The 16,778-nt window shown below is 35.8% G+C and overlaps 1 protein-coding gene across 2 annotated transcripts in view; it reads left to right on the plus strand.

The window, feature by feature from the left end:
- Positions 1 to 16,065, plus strand: part of LOC126979166 (CCR4-NOT transcription complex subunit 3) — a 101,999-nt gene extending 85,934 nt beyond the window's left edge. For both annotated transcript variants that reach the window (XR_007732757.1, XR_007732758.1), the window contains exon 16: positions 16,056 to 16,065. The gene's annotated coding sequence lies outside the window, so the exon portion shown is untranslated. The remainder of the gene's footprint in view (positions 1 to 16,055) is intronic.
- Positions 16,066 to 16,778: the final 713 nt, after the last annotated feature.

The raw sequence follows: 16,778 nt of genomic DNA on the forward strand, positions 1-16,778 counted from the left end.
TGTTCTATTTTTTTTTTTGGAAAAGGAGGACAAACGAGCGTATGGGTTGTTGTTAAGTGATCAACGCCGCCCACATTCTCTTACAACACAAGAGGAATCATAGGAGCGTTGCCGGCCTTTGAGGACGGTGTACGCGCTTTTTTTATAAGGTACCCATTCGAATTGTCCCGGAAACACCGCAACCTTTTGCAAGCTCATTCCATAGCTTTGTAGTACGTGGAAGAAAGCTCCTTGAAAACCGCACTGTGGAGGACCGCCACATATCCAGATGGTGGGGATAATTTCCTAATTTGTGGCGAGTCGTGCGAAGCTGGAATTCGGCGGCAGGAATCAGTTTCTGGAAAATCGTAGGGAATAATATATAGTGTAAATATCAAGAACTTCTTACATTTTGGAATTAATATCTTTTGAATAATTATTTCCCTCAACTTAAAATTTGAACCGCCGTTATAGATACATACACTGGCCTGCAAAAGTAAGTATCACACTTTTCAAATTAAATTTTTTTCTTAACTATAGAAGGTAGAGATTGAAGATTAAAAACGTTTTGTTGCAAATTTTATAGGCTTTAATTCTTAGAAACTAAAATTATACATTAGTAACATTTTTAACTTAAAAAAATAAAACAATGAAAATAGACAAGAATGTCTATTTTCATTGTTTTATTTTAGTGAACAACTAAGAATAGTTTAGTGTAAAAAATTCAACTAAAATGTATTACATGTTATTTAATTTTTAATAACTGGGATTTCCTCATCGAGCTCTGATTACAACTTCGAGCCGGTTTGGTTTCGGAGCCGATGTTGGGGAATATTCTCCCATTTTTCTACCAGGGCCTGCTTTAGTGCCCTGAGGGTAGTAGGTGGTGGTCTGCGATTTCTGACTAGCCTCCCAAGCTCATCCCAGGTGTGTTCAATCGGGTTGAGATTAGGACTTCTTGATGGCCAAGCCATCACGCTGATACCGACCTCCTGAATATACTCTTGTACGATATGTGCCGTGTGTGGCCGGGCATTATCATGCATCGGCATCGATCCAGCACCCATAATTGCTAAATACGGCCCTGCATACTCATTGAGAATCTCTTGAGCATATCTTTGCCCAGTGAGGGTGCCATTTTCTATGGCTACTAGCTCTGTGCGACCTTCTGAAGATATGCCAGCCCATACATGTACACTGCCTCCACCGTATTGGAATCTTTCTGAGATGCAGGCTTGAAGGTATCGCTCACCAGGTCGCCTGTAAACACTTCGCCTTCCATAGAAGTGTAAAGGGAGAATCGAGACTCATCTGCAAACAAAATTCTTGAACATTCTTCTTTATCCCACTGCATGTGTTCACGGGTGTATCGCAGTCTCGCTACTCATTGCTGTCTCTCGAGTTTTGGGCCACTCGCTGGTCTTCGGGGTTTCAAATTTGCTTCAGCAAGTCTTCTTCTCACTGTACTGTCACTAATGTAGTCCCTCCGGGTCTGAAGTAGCTGTTGCTGGACTTCAACTGCATTTTGGTGGCGATTTCTTAACACAGTGGAAATAATATAACGATCTTCTCGGGCACTGGTACACCTGGGTCTGCCATTACAAGGTCTCCTCAGATGGTGTCCAGTCTCTTCGTACCTTCGCTTAACATTCTGGACCGTTCGTACCGTCACACCCACCATTCTTGGAGTGCAACGCATACTGATGCCTAGTTCCAGAAAAGCCATTATCCTAGCACATTCTTCAACTGAAAGAGGCATGATAAATAAATGTGATGTGTTTATTAGCATAATTTTTTAAAACAAGACCCATCGATCTTGAAAAAAATTTAAAACAGAAAGAAAAATGTGAACGGTAAAATTGTAATTCGGAAACGTCCACTTTGAAAAAGGAATGGTTTTGTTTTTGAAGTTTTTTTTCAGCCAATTCTTAAAAGAAGGTTACCGACTATAAAGTTTTTATGTACAAAATTAAATTCTCTTTGGAGTCCTTTTTATTTCGAAAGTATATCTTGTGAACTTAAAACGTTATCCCAATTTTAAAAGTGTGATACTTACTTTTGAAGGCCAGTGTAATATAGTAAACGGCTTTATAGAAACTGTTATTTCTGTCATGTCCACGTTGATAGAGTTTATGTTTGTTTTGTAGCGCCCATCAAAGTCATCATTATAATGTAGCTGGTACTCGCAAGTGCTACAAGTCAATATTCACATTCACAATATTATGACATCGGGCTTACTGTCACTATTAATAATTCAAATTCATATATTTTTATCCAGCGTGAGATGTTAATTGTTAATTCGAAAATAAATGCCTCAGACATAGATACCGCAGGCGTATTTGCAAAGTGCGGCAACTAATACTACGCCCAAGTGGGCGGCTACTCGAGCCAGTCTCGAACAATGAGTAACGTTGACGTGCCACATATTCTGTTAAATTATGCTTATAATTGAAACTAAAATGCCGGGTTGCGTAAAAAATTGTAAAAATATTACAACAAGAAATAAGAAAGACACTGGGTACAAAATTTATTATAATGCTACAAAATTTTAATGATGCCATTAAGTCAAGTTGCCACGCACACAAGCATCTAATAATTGCCGTAATAAAAAAGATATTGTTCTTAGGTAGTATGGTATCTAGTTGGAGCGCAGCGGAGACCAATCATTATAAAGGCATAAAAGGCATATATTTTCTCAAAATAGATTCCTTTACAATTCCTTTTCATGTCATTTCTAATATACTAAATACTACTCCCGCTTTGGAAACAAATGGTGCTCTGAGAGAGAAAAAGCGCCGCAAGAAACTCTCCCAGCATTCTTTTTTTGCCCTCTTTTTAATGAAATCTATCTATATATATAAAAGAGAATGTATGTTTGTATGTCCCCTAATAACTCCTAATCTATTCGACCGATCTCAATGAAATCAAACAACGTTTGCCAGGTCAGCTAGTATACAATATTGTACTGTCATTGCTATTGCTATAAAATGATCATAATCTAGTCCCACGCTGTCGGATCACTTCGATATTCAGCTGTGGAGTAGTAGGATTTACGACAGAGCGATTTTTTTTATAAAACATTTAAATTTATTTATAGATAATGCCTGAACAGTGGCTGGGGCTTTATTATAAAAGTTAGAATAACATTTACCCTTAAAGCTATTATGTATCTTATGAAGGCTACTAGAATTAGTTACAATCAATCCCTTAGTGTTATAATAATGAAAATTACTAATAAGAGCCGAAAGGCCTAACCTAAGACCTCAGACCTGAGAAGAACGGTCGCAAGCAAGAATTATCTATACCAAGGTATCATTAAGAAAGTAATTAATGTATTCGTAACCTTTACCACATAAACGTTTCTTAACGATTCTTTTGAATTTCGTAAAATATTTGCTTTGAACATTTCCTGGGATTAAAACGCTTATACATCGCCCAATAAATATTTTACTAACTCGACTTAACCCAGTAGTAGGCATAACAAGTTTATGTTTACTAATTCACTTTACCTGTGTTGAATGAGAGAGATTGAAATACTACAGATGATAAACTAAAAGTAATACTTTTAAAATGATGTTGGAACTAGTTTTTTATGTCAGGTAGATATAAAAAAAAAGAGTTTTTCATGTTATAGTAATTATAATGTACTAGGATTACTTTTATACAAATAAAATATATATCTATGCCGTTCAATAATAATGTTAATTAGAAGGCAATTTGACACAAATTATATTATAAATGCTAAACATAAGACATATTTTAATAAATTTAAAAGTATATTACGTAGCTAAATACAAATAATATAATTCACAAACACGTGGAAACATTCAAAAAATTTATTTATTTATTATTCGCTTATTCGCCACTATATTCAGTACTGTTGAATTGTTTATTATAGTTGCATAGAGTGCGACAGATTACAAAATTTTCATAATAATTAGTGCCCTTCAGACCGAAACACATGGTTTTCTAACAACCATTAGCTGAACATCCTGCTCGTCTCGTCCCTTACTGTCACAAAAAAGTGATGTTATAACTATATTATTATAGAGTTAGAAATAATTTCCCGTTTCGCCCTTTTCTTTTTAATGAAACTTAAAGTGATTGATACCATTGCCCTTTCCGTGTCCAATGTTTTCAATTAGCTTTCCTTTACTAAACCAAATCGTTGGTAAAGCTCATGATTCTTGTAATCGGTCAATCTGGTAAACCTGATTGCGTGGAAACGGAAGTGATTGAGTGACAGCCGGGGGGTAAACGCTAGCTGGCGGGAGGTACGGCGAACTACATTTAAAATTCATGACAAAAGCCCTTGCCTTTACCATAGGTGTTGAGTTCAAGGCTATATATTATGATTGCTGCTTTTGTGAAGATAAATATTGAGGCTTTAATTGCTTAATGCTTTTAAGTGCATCTATTTATAATTTTCTATGCGGTTCTTTACAAACAAAACGAGGGACAGTGTATAAAGTCAAAATGTGACGATCACTTGCTTTGGTATAACGACTATTTAATTATTTATTTTTATTTATACATACACTAGCCGTTCCTACCCGTTTCGCTGGGCGAATTTTTAAAGAAAATTAATTAATGAAGGAAATGGAATTAAAAAAAAAAATAGTAGCCATAGACACATAGGATAAATTTCGCATCGAATGGTGGTAGTTTCATGTCGATACGAAGGAAAATCTAGGGTGTGAGTCCCAAGCGATGCCTTCGTTTGTATGTTGAATATGAATCCTTATATAGATGTAGCGTTACCTTGCATCCATATTACAGTTGGGGATAGATAATTTGTATGAAAGTGCTTTAATAATTGTATTTAAAATAAATTTATATTGAAATCAATATGAACATATTACGTACCTTCCGTTCCTAGACTTAAGACTATCGTCATCACCGTTCCACTTCGCTAGAGCTGGCAGTCCAAGGGAACTGGTGCCCTTCGCTATGGCAGCGGCAGGCTTTTCCGTACTCCTTGCTTTTCGAGTTTTTAATTCTTTACCTAAAAAAAGACATATTTAATAAGACTGTATATTATAATAATTTAAAATTCTTTAAAATCTCTGATTTTTCCACTGACTTTTTTATGGAATGTGCAATATTTGCAGTAACGGTACAGATAGGCAATCAGTAAAGTAATATAAAATAAATATAGTATATAATAAATAAATATAGTAGAAATATGTAAAATTTCTTGGTAGATTAAAGTTTTTTACAACAAACGGCGCAAGAAACTCACTCAGTCTTATATTTTGCGCTCTTTTAAAATAATACAATTTTCTATTGTGTCTCAGGTTATGATATTCCTGGATCCTTAAAAGCCTACTAGAATTAGTTATATACACAATTCATGAGGCTTTCAAGTGATTAACGACTCATCTAAATTAGAGAGCATAATTTAACAAGCATAGGGGATTTTTTAGGTTTGTTGTTGTAAATAATAAATAAATTGCATAAAATCGACTTTCAAAAACTGTCTTTCTAGCCATTTTCAATATTAGCATCTTAATGTCATAAATATTCAGGCAGACAGATGGGCCTATGCATGCAGATTTTTTTGCCCTTTTCGTACTTATCTCCAAATTTAATGGTTCCGGTGATCACAAAAAATAATCATACCATTCGACCAACTGCTCCCCCTGTCTTTTGACATCTCTCCTTGACGGTTTTTTCGTCTGGTTTCTCCTATAAATTTTGTCCTTGATACTTCAAAATGTCGACTTACTCAAAGTAATGCACCTAATGTTATACATTTTTAATTACAACGTTATGCATCACTTTTAACGTTCTTAACACATTAAACAATTAACTATTATTTTATAGAATTACTACTTTAATTCCTATACGAATAAAAGTTTAAGAATTACCATGTCTAGTCGTGCCAACCAAAGTTTCAGCGGACTTAGAAATACTTCTGGATAGCGCGGATGGAGGAGCCTTCATTGGTGTTGTCTGTCTGTGATGGTACACCATATTTTTGGACAAAGGTTGAAATAAGCTCAGATTCTTTAGTGACATTTTGAAATATCATTTTTTATATGAAAACTGTATGATAATATATAACTAGATATTTGCATTTTCTTACAAAAATGGCATATACTTGCAGATTTGGTAAGAAAAGTTGCGAAATATTAGTTTATTTATCCAAAATAATTCGATATTAAAAATATAAAATGTCTATGGCTGAAACCTATTAGTACCTAATAGTTCTGATTTAAATACTCTATATGATTTACTAGAGATCTTATTCACAAAACTTACAGATAAATTATAAAATTTAATGATAAATGATATAGAATTAATGCACATTCAAAATAAGAGACATAGTTTTGGCGCGAAACTATTTTAAAAATGGCGGCGCGTGTGACACCGCTCCGCGCGCGTTTCCAACTGAATACTGAAATGGAATACTGAAACACCCTGAAACATGAAATGATGATTCAACGCTATACATAATATTAGTTAATTGAGGTATTTGTTAGTTGGAATCTAAGTTTGATTATCAACCCACACTTTTAGGTAAAATAAGTAATTAAATAGCCTAGCTAATTGAAAGTAATGCTTGGTATTCCTTGATGTTAACATTTATCAAATGTATTGCGGACTTATATAAACTAATGTTGTAAGCCTGAGTCATGAATGAAGTGATATAATATATAAACGAAAATGTTTCGGTTGATTTCGTTGAAACTGAATTTGACATTCTAAGGAAAGGCTCATGTTTTTAAGTTCTTTTTCTTACATTTATTTTAGGTGATAATATTTTTATTGAATCTGAGCCGATACTTTCTTGCAACAGCAGGGGTAGTAACATTTTTACATTTTTGGCCATTAGGCGGTTGTGCGAGCTATTTTAAGGTACCCCTATCGTATCGCACCACTATGGTGAATCAGCCAAGCCTTTTTTGGTAACGATCCCGTCTGACCTGTGAAACTATGGGAAGTTGATACGAATACAATGCATGGAACATTGCAATGATTATTGAATATATCCACCGAAGTAGCCATCAGGATGCAAAAGCAATGATAATAATTGTATGTTATGGCTTCAGTATTTTGAATCATTCTTAATTTTCTTAATAATAATAATTCTTTATTTCACACCCTTGATTTTCTTAATTAGTTTTCTTTATATTATATGTTAGATTATGCTCTTTCGCCTACCTTTCATACAACACCATTTAGCTTAGTTTATCGACGTATCTGCTATCCAACCCCAACCCCACTGGAGTCCATTCATTTATAAATATTAAACAGATCAGGAGAGGTAAGCGCCCTGCCTGACACCACACGGAAGCTGATTACAGTTTGACAGCCTAGTGCACCATCTGACACTGTTGAGTTGGCTAACAATCAAAATTAAAAGGAATGTTTGTTTGTGTGTCACTCTGTCACGCCTTTAACTACTCAACCATACATCATCAGGAGTTCTCGAGGGAGCCAGATAAGAACTTAAAAGTCGAGCACAGAAGCTTGTATAGACATTTTTTAAGGATGAGAATAAAGTTGCTCACAAAGTACTAGTTGATATGATCGCGTTTTTTTTGTATAAGAAGGGGTATGTAAAGTAAATTTCAATCAGTGCTAAACTGACCTTATGCCAAAATTAAAAATTATGTACCTAGCCGCTACATTTCTTCATTCATGTAGTCAAGTTATCATTAACTTAATATCCGCAGCGTAAAAATGAATAATGATGGATAATTAGTGTATCCCTCGCTATCACGATATTGTACGTCTAAATTGCTTTTTATATGTTGGTAATTTTGTTTACGGAAATTATATCAAGTGTTGGCTGTAGTTCTTTTAATGGAACTTTCTGCGGAGGTCATGTGTCAGATCAAACTTTATAAGTACTAAGCAATATTAATCGTGTCCGTTTATAGTGTTATAAATGATGAGAAACCATTGTCATATTCGTAATTGTAAAAATTGTTGTTGATTATAAAAATAATAATAAAACCAATGACGTTCTGTGTATTGTATAAAACAGTAAAAAAAGTTACAGTAAATAGATGATATAAAGTAATAAAAATAAGTTACAGTACAAAGAAGTTATATTAAAATAAGGTACAGTACAAAGTTGATATCAGTAAAAATAAGGTAAAGAAGAAGGTAAGAGACTGCCTGCCGGCCTCTTGCCTGGTGATATATTTTATAGTAGGTACCTACTAACTGGTGTGGGACGCGGCTTGTGTCGACACTCTGGCTCCTTCTCATGTCCAAGTTACGTCAGTTGGTGTTGGCGCTGCTGCTTCGACTATCGAAGACAGGTAAACGTTTCAAATATGTATAAGTGACCCTTACATCTTTGTGCCGTTTGGTGTCGAGATACTTGGCCCGTGGGCCCCAGAGACGCCGAGAATGTACAAAGTACTATCTTCTCGCCTCAATAGGGCTTCTGGCAACCCATGCGCTCGCAGCTATTTTAGTCAACGGATCAGTCTAGCTATCCAACGTGGAAATGTTGCCAATATTTTGGTTCGCCCCCTCGTAATGATAGATTTAATTCAATGTAATCAAAGTATTAAAAATAATATAAGAATAATATAAGATTTATTTTGTTTGCATAAAGTATTTCTATTCCTACTATTTGTTTATTATAACTTGTGATACAACAAACTAAATATTAAACAGTCAAGGTGGTAGCTGTTACGCCCATATTTTGGGTGTTTGCATGTGGTTTTTCTACGAGGTTTCCGGATCATACATCATTGGTACAGAGGGTCTGCACAAGATCATGTAGCGCTCATCTGTCTTATGTTCCTATATACATTACATTAACAGAGTTACATTGAGAGACAACAATATGTTTATTTCTTTACATTGATTTTCTCTTAACAATTCTTTAGGACCTCGGTTATAAATAGAACGAATAGCCATCTGCAGAAGAAAAGTGATATATCGGTTGCATACGTCGTGAATTTCTTCTTGAATAAATGGAAATCTTCATTTTTAAATTGAACTCAACACACGTCTCTTTAGGTATCCAATCATTTTCATGTCTCTCATTGAACAGCTTTTATCCATAAATATTTACGTATCCTGACTGCACTAGCACGTATTCATTTTATATAAGAATAGTTGGAAAAAGAGTCGAAAAAAGTGATTATTACCAAAAAATTAAATACCACGGCAGTATAGTTACTGTTACAACTAGCGCTGGTAATTCGATATAAATATTATTTTAAATGGACTGTACTTTATTATTTTATAATTAAGGAATTAATGTGAGTCCTCTTAGATCCCTATCTCAAGGTGCAAAATCGGGACAAAGATAAAATAGTGACCACTAACCTTAAAATATTTCCTCTTCTTGCCTCGGATCAACAAAGAACAAGGGGGTTTTCAAACTACAAAGTGGCAGCACCTCTTCTTGGCAGTGGTCGGACGCGGACTCTCGACTCCTGTGTGTCATTCGCACAATCCCGTTGGCGTTGACAGCTGTCACTTCGACAAGATGAGGGTAGTTAGAAAATAAAGCTTTAGCACATTGACCGAACAGGTACCATACCATAAAAAGACCAAAAACCAAATCTGTGTGTAACTAAATAAATATTTTAGTTATATAACAAGAAGTTAGTAAAATGTAGAAGCATAATAGCATCCCTCAAATAAAATTTATTTTATTGTATTTTTAAGGAATTGGTCTACTGACACGTGAAAAGTGATTCAACTACCGTACCGTACTATTTATTTTAAATCCTTGTTTCCACGGACGAGTAAAAAAGGAGTACTCCACGCCGTGATATTAGCAAGTGAAGCACCGATATGCTAGTGTGTGTGTGGTTACGGGGGATACTAGTTACACAATTTTTTCTCCCTTAAAAATCATATATGACCACAAATACTTATATATAGTATCGTTTTTACACTTTTTCACAACGCTCGACGGCATTTTTAAAATATTTTATTGAGACGCAAACTATCTGTCAAAGATGATGACAAATCTCATAATGGCCGCATATCGGCCTGTAGTAGTGTAATTGTGTGCGTAGGGCCTTGTATTTACACGTAAATCGGCTTATTTTGGTGCTAAACAGAAATTTTTTCTTCATTTTCTTTCAGTCCTTATTTTTTTACTAGTCCGTGCCTTGTTTCAGTTGTTTTTAAAATCCCGCCCGACTAGGATCCGATCGTACTCATTCGCCCAACCGAACTAATGCGCGTGCCAGGACAGTTTGTAAGCCCTGCCCAATACGGGATAGTTTGAAATACGCTATTTTGAAGCGTCAGAAATGCTTCCATGTTTTATATGCGTTTAATGATTGCGTATAATGAAACGTGAACTCAACCTTTCTATTGGGTTGTCTTAACTGAAGCTCAGCATAATCTCAGCTTTGTCTCAGCGGATACTCTATAGGGAGTGCCGCTTGCGCCTCTCTCTCCCCAAGAGAAGGTCGCCTTCGATGAAGGCTTAGAGGGCAGTTGCCCAAAGCCAACCTCAGGTGGTGTTTAGTGGGTAGGCACCTAGGTTTTACGTGAGTCCTACAACCAACGCAGACTTAGGCTGTAAAAAATTGCAATACCTACATTAAAAAGTAGAGTTAGTTATTTAATTGCGTCACAACATTAAAAATGAATTTAATCATTTCGAGCTTATATATAGTTATTTTCGGGGCCAATCTCCAGATGGCGCTAGTTTTCAAATAGACAGCTCATAATGCGTAGAGAGGGCTCTCTTTACCCTATATATTATTATACTCTTTGGCGGGAAGCTATTTAACACATTATTCAACGAACAGCTGATCGATATCGGCCATGTTTTTTTGCGTTGGAGTGCTTAAAATAAGTATATAGAAGGGCCTAGCTACTATAAGTCACGTCAGATTTATCGAAGAGATAATGAGCGTTTCAGCTCTAATATGCGATTATGAAAGCGATGTTTTAAATCTCCGCTAAGTCATTGTGAATAAGACAGATAGTCTTTTCAAAATTAAACCACTAGCCAAGCACACACTGACAAACTTTGTCAGGTCGTATATTCGCTGTTATATTCTATGTCTATGATTACAGTATACCCATAGTGAAATAACCTTGTATTATTTGTGGTATCTGTTAGATCCATCCAATACTCAGTAACATAGATCATTTATACGTCTAAATAGACTGTGACACCTGTGAAAACGTGGAAAAAAATTGAGCTTAGGACTATCCTCTATTTTGAGCAATTCACGCACACTAACACAAAGTGTCATACAAATCGCGAGTGTAAGACGTAGCTTGCCACGTACACGAAACTAATATTCCTGGCCTGTTTTCATCGGTTGTCTAACAGCAAGAGACTCTATCTAGACGTATAAATTATCTAAGCTCAATAACTGTTATAATGTTTTTATATTCTCACATTTGCATATCTGGACTATTTTTTATCACAACAAACATGGTTACCGCTGTCACAAACAGTTATATGAACAAAAAAGAGAAAAAAAAACTCGTCTATTAAGAAAGTGATATGTTAGCTAGGTCATTTTAATTGATTGTATTAACTTGTACCAAGTATAAATGAATATTATTTGAAACATTAACCTTATTTGAAGAACAAAAAATTTAATGAACGATAATTGAACAAATATACAACAAATATAATTATTTTTTGATTGTAGTATGCCTATAGCATTGATAATTTATACGTCTAGATAGCGCCTCTTGCTCTGTCGGATCTTTAAAGTTCTCTCCTTTTTTACCCCAGGTCAAATTAATATCAAATTCAACATTAGGTATATTTGAAAATTTCTTTGTTTTATCTATCGGCTTAGCGAAACTCTCTTACAGCCGTTTTCAATAACGTATCTCTAGTTACGGAAATATTGCTCCCTCCTCCTCGCGTCGTTTTCCTCATTACTGAGGGTTGTGACTCCCCGCTGCATCAGTTTCTCCCGTACGATTCCCCTCCATCTGCTGCGATCCTTAGCCTTATGAAGGGCATCATGGAAGTTGATGTTTAGAGCAGATCGTATTTGGTCCGACCATCTCGTGGGACTGCGTCCTCTGGATGGATATATTGCTATCACCGTTTAACAACAAGATATTATCTATCCATAGTTATGTCCGATATAGTTATAGTCCAATGCTATCTGTCAATAGGTTATTGAAATGTAAGTAAGCGTAAAAGGATAGATTTGTCTACCTAGATAGGTTATTGAAAATGGCCGTAAGAAAAAAGTGATACACTCGATTGTATGAAACGTGCAGTCATTGATAGATTGACAGGTGACGGCTATGATCTTGTTAAAAACGGAGAAAGCCGGAAACCACTATATTGTTTGTAACTGTTCGCTTTCAAACTAAGCCGGATTATACTTCGTCGCGAATTACTATAATTACTACTATTTCAAAGATACGTGAAATCAAACATTATTTAATCAGTGCGAGGCTCTTTTGCACAGGATGCCGGCTAGATTATGGGTGCCACAACGGGGCATATTTCTGCCGTGAAGCAGTAATGTGTAATTACTGTGTTTCGGTCTGAAGCGTGCCGTAGCTAGTGAAATTACTGGGAAAATGAGACTTAACAACTTATGTCTCAACGTGACGAGCGCAATTGTAGTGCCGCACAGAATTTTTCTAGAATCCTGAGCGGCACTGCATTGGAATGGGCATGGCGTATCAATTATCATCAGCTGAACGAACTGTACCTCTCGTCCTTTATTTTCATTAAAAAAAACACTGCACGTTTCATACAAAAGTAAATTTCAATACTTTATTAGGCAGTTCCGCCTCTTATTACGAAGTATTTACATCCTCTTTGGGTCTATTTCAACACCACCACCCTACCTTACCTTCAAAACATAATAGTTTGAAAATGACATTTGTCCGGGAAGGATAATTGCGACCTCTTAGTTACTAAGTATGGAACCTCATCTAATGATAATGTTTGCCTCATTAGTCGACATAAATATAGAGTTATAGCGGTAACGTTACGGCTCGGTAAGATATGCGTCGTTTGAGTCAATTACATAAAATGTTGATTATGAAACTTAGAATCTTCATAATATACCAAAACAACCTTTCCCAACCGTGATTTCTTTAACCAACAGTTCAATTATTTTGAAAGAAAGAAAGAACAAATATATTTATTTGTAACAAACACAATATTTACATTATATAATAGAAAAAACATATATACAAACAAACTACAATTTGGAGTATTTGTCACAAATTGGTCACACCAGCATAATGCTGATAACTGTCTCAACCAGCGCTGATCTTCCAGTGGGACCACTAAATGACGCCACACACGAATGTCATAAGTAGCGCACGCCTTTCTAATTACACTTCTTAAACGTTACATCTTCGTTAGCAGGTAAGTACTTTCTTCGTTAAAATTAAAGTTAAAATATTATACATTCAAAAATTTCAACAAACAAACTAGATTGCACTGGTGTTTATAGTTAAAAGTTCCTCTTTTTTTGGTGCTCAAAAATAAATTTCTTTAATTTAGCTTTAAAACCAGATAAACTACGCTGGCTCCGGGTTTGGTGATGGAATATTAATCCAAAATTTCGTCGCTGCATATCGAAAACTGATTTAAGCGATAGATAATTTATACGTCTAGATAGAGCCTTTTGCTGCTAGACAACCGATAAAAACAGGCCAGGTTTACTTTAGTGTGCATCACAAGCTATGTCTTACACTCGCAATTTGTATGTCACTGTGTTGGTGTGCGTGCATTGCTCAAAATAGAGGAAAACTGTCAATCTCATTTTTTTCGACGTTTTCACAGCTGTCACAGTCTATCTAGGCGTATGAATGATCTAAGTTTTATGCAATATTCGGTTAGGACTACGTTGGGTTTGCTAATAAAACGAAATTTATTTGAAAGAGATTTTTTATAGAATACGAAAATACCCGAGCTTGCTCAATGGTAAACGATCGCTATCGCCAGTGCTAAGGAATAATATAAATCAGGTAAGAATATTTTTTCAACTTGATACTGGGGTGCGCCTGACTTGAGATGACAGCAATACTCTCTCTCGGTTATGCTTCGAAAACTACTGAACCGATTGGAATAATACTTATACCATTAAATGCGATGTGTTTCGGAGAAGATTTCAGTATATCCTATGTTGATGATTTCTTAACAGGAACCCATAGATATGACAATTTATACAATGGGCGGGCGCGGGGTACTTAATTAATTCAATACGCCCCGTATTCTTCATTCAGCACTTGTTCAAGCTAGCTTCATACATAAAAATATATGCTTTATCATTGACGCACTACAAATTAACACTAAATATATTTAGTGGCCTGATATCTAGCCTATCATGATAAATGTATTTTATCAGATATCAATCGTTTTTCGGTGTATCTTTATAACCCAGCACAATAAAAAAGAAATTTAATTTATTTGTACGTAGGCTTGTCATACATTCTGTTTCAAATTAATACTCTCTATTTTAATAAAGTTATAGAATAATAAGAAAACTTTAAGTATGAATTATAAAAGGCTAGGTATTATTAGTATTAGGCATATTTAAATAAAGATTTTTTACTTATTTTTTATGAAAATATGGGTCGACACGAACAGGACGTTCAGCTGATGGTAATTAATACGCCCTGCCCATTACAATGCAGTACCGCTCAGGATTCTTGAAATATCCTAAAATTCTGAGTGGCACTACAAGTGCGCTCGTCACCTTGAGACATAAGATGTCAAGTCTCATTTGCCTAGTAATTTCACTAGCTACGGCGGCCTTCTATCCGAAACGCAATAATGCTTACACATTACTGCTTCATGGCAGAAATAAAAACCGGACAAGTATATATAAGAGGGGGCAAACGGGCAAGTGGCTCACATGATAGGGCCTCTCCCCAACAGCCTATGGACATCCGCAACAACAAGTGTCAAGAGACGCGTTGCCGGCCTTTAAGGTGGAAGTATGCTCTTTTCTTAAAGGTCCCTAAGTCGTATCTATTCGGGAAAACAGCAGCCGGTAATTTATTCCACAAACTGGCTGTAGCCAGAAAGTGAATTTAAAAAAAAAGTATATTAGTAAAAGAGTACAGAGGACGTCGACTTGTTGCGGCTGGTATTTAGCATTTTGTCGTAATGCCCTGCGGTGGAATTCTGGTGTTTAGTAGTTAGTTTATTTGACTTTGACTAACTTTTATCTGTAATTCCTTTGTCTCTGCCCCCAGCATTGTCCCCTACGTACTACGCAACACCTACTCACTTCCGGCCATGAAGTCATAGCGTAAACTATCAATCTACCGCACAGTCGCTTCGTTAGTTCATAATGACGTGTCGGTCTCGGTTCGGTGCGCGCCAGTTTTTTGGTTCACCTACTGTGGTCTTATTTAAATATATTAGTTAACATTATCTCTAACGACACGATATGTTTTTTAATATCCTACCATAAATCTCGGACGAGTAAAAAAAGAAGGACAAGTGAAGCACCGTTATGCTAGTGTGTGTGCGGTTACGGGGGATACTAGTTACATTATTTTTTCTCCTTTAAATAATCATATATGGCCACAAATACTTATATAGTATCGTTTTTATACTTTTTCACAACGCACGACAGCATTTTAAAAATATTTTATTGAGACGCAAATCAATCTGTCACAGACGATGACAATTCTCATAATGGCCGCCTGTCGGCCTGTAGTAGTGTAAGTGTGTGCGTGGGGCATGTATTTACACGTATATCGGCTTGTTTTTGTGCTACACTGTTATGTAAGGTGACACGGAGTCTTTATTTTTTTACTAGTCCGTTCCATAAATAATATAATTTTTTAAATATAAGAGGAGGCAAACGGTCACGAGGCACGCTTGATGAGTAGTGGTGAGGCAAATGCGTATAGACATTCGTTACACCAGGGGCAAAAGATGGGTTGCCGGCCTTTTAATTGTATCGGTCAGGAAAAAGTGCAAACAGGTAATATGTTACAAAAAATGGATGTGTGAGGCAAGTAGTTCCTCGCAAACCACGTAGTAGTGAAATGCCAGATCTGATACGGCTAGAATTTTGCATTCTGTAATGTCCGATGGTGGAATTCCAACTCTTCTGAGCACGCTCCGTGATATATGCGGTAGAAGATACAGGACGGAACGCCAAGACATCAAGGAGATCGGAAATGTTTTCTCTACCTTGAATGATGACAGATTCGTTTCTGCATAGAACATTTTTACTTTAAGGATTTTGTACCTTACAAATTTGTGTACCACCAGAAAATGTTCAAAATAGCAAACATTTGCATGTGTGTGTTATATATTATTCGTTCTCTCAAACCAGCCCGCCGGCTTCCATCTTCGTTCTTCAAAAACTTGTCTAAGCTCCGTCTGTTAGTTCCAATCCCACAAAATGAGCCTTTTTAGTCTCACCGAAGCAGCGATACGTAATTGTGAATCAAATGCGTTACTTAGTTGTTTCTCTTCCTCTATCGATATTATTGTATTTTATTATGTTACTCATATAAAATATAATATTTAAAGATTCCTATACAGTTAAATGTGTATCAACTATCACTCCATAAACCAGCATATAAATTACGGGGCAATTCACTATTGTTTAAGTATTTGACAATAGAACCCCTATAGCCCAGTGGTTAGTGACCCTGCCTACTGAGCTAGAGGTCCCGGTTTCGAATGCCGGGTACAATCATTTATATGATGAATATGCATGTTTGTTTCCGAGTCATGGAAACTTATAAATATTTATGTATGTTTAAGTAAGTATATTGTATTAGATATATCGTTGTCTTGTACCCGTAGTACAGGCTATGCCTAGTTTGGGACAAGATAATTTGTGTTTTGTGTATCAATATTTATTTATATTTATAACCTGATG

This window comes from Leptidea sinapis, chromosome 3, assembly GCF_905404315.1.
Source record: "Leptidea sinapis chromosome 3, ilLepSina1.1, whole genome shotgun sequence".
Lineage (NCBI taxonomy): Eukaryota > Metazoa > Arthropoda > Insecta > Lepidoptera > Pieridae > Leptidea > Leptidea sinapis.